Raw genomic sequence first — 3,746 nt, 5'->3', positions numbered from 1 at the left:
GAATGATTACTGCGGGATTTGCTAAGTACAAACCCATCCGTACAACACAGAATAGCCTCTATTGACTTTAAATGATCTCGGATTGTAGATCAGTTCTCGCTCATTATGACAGTCAATTTTTGCTTTCTCCACTAAGGTATTTCAAAACCAGGTAAGCTGGGAATACAATCGCATTGTTTCTCCCTTTTACCCCTTTAGAAGAACTAGAGGAACGTAAAGGGGTAAGCACAGGAGCGGAGCAATCCAACTATATACCCAAGACATAATTCGGAACCGATGCATATAAAGAAAAATCCCGAGAAACCAAACACATACAAAAATAAATAGTGTCGGTGTAGTGCTCGGGGTGGTGAATTTAATCCAGCCCCCGGTTTAGTAGCCGGTCGCACTTTAGTGAGCGTAAAAGAGGTATGTCCTGTCAGTGCCACGCAATAAACGAACATGCATAAAAATAAGTAATGTGGAAGAAAAATAGTATCTATGACAGATATGGGCACGAAATTTTTATAATTCTTTAGCACCAAGGCCGCTGAGTATAGGAAACTATTGACTTTAAAAACTACAAAACTCTAAGCAACATGATTGAGTAACGCCTCCGCTGCGGCCCTTTACGAGTGACTTGACGTACACCTGGCTCCTGGCCGCAGCAATTCTCCCAATAATAAAAGGAGAGGTGTTCGATCCCCTAAAGGTTGTTGCGAATGGCAGACGGGTCTTCAAGAAGAGCCATGAGAAGCTACCGAAAACGTAAGGCTTGACGCCTGGGAGTATCTTTACGATGTCCCTTCTGTGTCCGAGGACATGTTCGGTACCATGGTGTCGCCTAGGCAAACATATGATACTCATTCGAGGGACCCCACAGCCACCCATGCTATGTGTAGAATGAAGTTGTGTACGCAAGGGACATACCTTGAGCGTGTTCGAGATGTGTTGTGGAGGGTGTAACCCTATGTACATGTAGCCGGGGAAGACTCCAGGGGGCGTGATTGAGCTTGGGCTCGCTTACTTGCCTGTCGCAACTTGATCGACTTGTAGCTTGGAGCTTCGCTGTCGTGCTCGCATTTGGCCGCTAGAGCGGCCGTGTGTTCTTCGGTCCCGAGAGAGTGTTCTGTATTCCATTGACGGTGATGACTCCTCGGGGTTTGGGCATCTTGAGCTTGAGATAGGCATAGTGAGGCACAACGTTAAACCGGGCGAAGGCGGTGCGATCGAGCTGTGCATGGTACCCGCTGCGGAAGGGGACAATGTAGAATATCAAATCTTTGTTGCGGAAGTTGTCGGGCGACCCGAACACTACTTCCAAAGTTATGGTGCCCGAGCAGCGGGCTTCAACACCTGGAATCACTCCTTTAAAGGTAGTGTTGCTTGGTTTTATTCTTGATGGATCAATACTCATCTTTTTCATCGTATTTGAGTAAATCAGATTAAGGCTACTTCCTCCGTCCATGAGGACTCTGGTGAGGTGGTATCCATCTATGATGGGATGTAGAACGAGAGCACCCGACCCTTCGTGACGGATGCTGGTCGGGTGATCCCTGCGATCGAATGTGATCGGGCAAGCCGACCATGGAATATACTTTGATGCTACGGGCTCTAAAACGTAGACTTCCCGGAGGGCACGCTTCTGCTCCTTCTTGGGTATGTGGGTCACGTAGATCATGTTGAGCGTTTTTGTCTCGGGAGGGAACTGTTTTTGGGGCATAGTGTTCGGGCCACGGGGCTCCTTGTCATCTTTGCTTCGAGAGCTCCTGCCCTGGTCTTCGTTAGCCACCTTGCTTGCCTGCTTGAAAACCCAACAGTTACGGTTGGTGTGATTAGTTGGCTTGTCTTGGGTGCCATGGATTTGACACGGTCGTTCCATTATTTTTCTCATTGAGTTGGCCCATCCTTGTTCCCTTTGAAGGGTTTCTTTTGCTGTCCTGGTTTGGAGCCGCAGAATCCGACATTTACTTCCGTGTCCTCGACATCGCCTATACGGAGGTGGCGCTTGTTCTTATTTTTCCTCGGCTTGCCATTTCCGTCCCAAACCTCAAAGGTTCCAGGGTCATCCGAGTTATGGTTGCGCCAAGATAGCCAATTGTCCTCACCCGTGCACAAGTGGGTCATGAGGGAAGTGAGGGCGTACATGGTCCACGGTCTGTCCTGTCCGAGCTGGCGAGCCAACCACTCATCCGCCCTGGGACCGGGATGAGCTATTTTTCCTAAAAGAGGCTATTGCTTCGGTGTCCAGGCAGTCTACGATTTGATTTTTCTTTGTCAAGAACCGCTTCCAGAATTCTCTAGCCGATTCCCCTGCTTTTTGGACGACGTTGCTTGCGCCGGAAGAATCCTGGGGCCGAACATAGGTCCCCTGGAAGTTGGATAGGAAGGTGTCCTCGAGCTCTTCCCAACTTCCGGTTGAGTCCTCGGGCAAGCTGCTTAGCTAGTGCCGAGCCGACCCTTTTAACTCGAGCGGTAAGTATTTAATGGCGTGGAGATAATCTCCTCTTGCCATATGAATGTGAAGAAGGAAGTCCTGAATCCACACGGCGGGATCAGTTGTCCCGTCGTACTGTTTTATGTTGACAGGTTTGAATCCCTCCGGAAATTGGTGCTACATTACTTTGTCCGTGAAGCATAGTGGGTGTGGGGCACTTCTAGTCCGGGCTAGCTTGTGTAGGAGATCAGCTTTGGCTTGAGTCTGGTATGAGTCCCGGTCCCTGTTGTAGTAGGGGACCCTGGGTGTTTCTCCGTCCCATCTAGCGGGGGAGTATTTCCGGTAACCATAGATAGACCTGTTACGGGTCCTGTTGTCCAGCATAAACCACGGGTCATGTCTACCCTAGGGGTATACTTTCTCCTTCCCCTTTCCCCGGGGAGGTCCGGGGTTGTAATCGGACTCCACAACCGCTCTGTCACGCCCTCAAGGTGGACGGCCAGGTTTGTCAAAATCCGAGCGCTTTGGAGATGTGGGTTCTAATCTAAGGCATCATCATCGAATTGCGGGAGTAGCAGGCGACGTGACTAGATCTTTCTTTGATCCGGCCACTCGGGGCCGTATTGTTCTTCGACGGATAATACCTTGTTCCACCTACTATTTATGGTATCTTGTTTGGCCTTAAGTTGTCATTCCTTTGCTTTGAGGCTTCGTGTGGTGGCCAAGAGAAGATGCCAAAGTTCCTCGTGATCTTCGACGTGTTCGGGGACCGCGAAGTCCTCGTCATCCATATCATTGTCGACGGGAGGTGGGTAGTTATCATCGTCCATCTTAAAGGCGTCGTCGGAGTCACTCTGCTCCTCGGGCTTGTCCAGATCTTCTTGAGGGTGATCTAGAACCTCAGGGTGATCGTGGTCTTGTCGGGCTTTATTTTCCCCATTACCGTGAGCAAAGTTCTTTCATTTTCTTGCCTTGGCACACTTACGCTGCTTTCGGCGCTTTGATGGCTCCAAAGATTTATCGTGTGGTTGGGGGGTGATTTCTCCATTATTGCCGGGTGTGTCTACCATGTAGACATCGTACGAGGCGATTGTAGTCCATCGCCCTGTGTTTGTGGGGGTGGGTTCCTTGGTCTCGTCATCCATGCCCTCAAGCTCGTCCGAGCTGTAGTCCAATGCATCGGTTAAGTCTTCGATGGTGGCTATCAACTGGGTGGTGGGCGGGCTGTAAAAGTCCCCATATTCTGACTCGAAGTCGTACTATGAGTAGGTCGGACTGGTTGAGATGTGCAACGATTGGATCTGTCCGAGCACCTCATTTAACACTGAGG

Source organism: Hordeum vulgare, chromosome 7H, assembly GCF_904849725.1.
Source record: "Hordeum vulgare subsp. vulgare chromosome 7H, MorexV3_pseudomolecules_assembly, whole genome shotgun sequence".
Taxonomy (NCBI): domain Eukaryota; kingdom Viridiplantae; phylum Streptophyta; class Magnoliopsida; order Poales; family Poaceae; genus Hordeum; species Hordeum vulgare.
The sequence above is the reverse complement of the archived record's forward strand: the minus strand, read 5'-3'. Positions refer to the sequence as shown.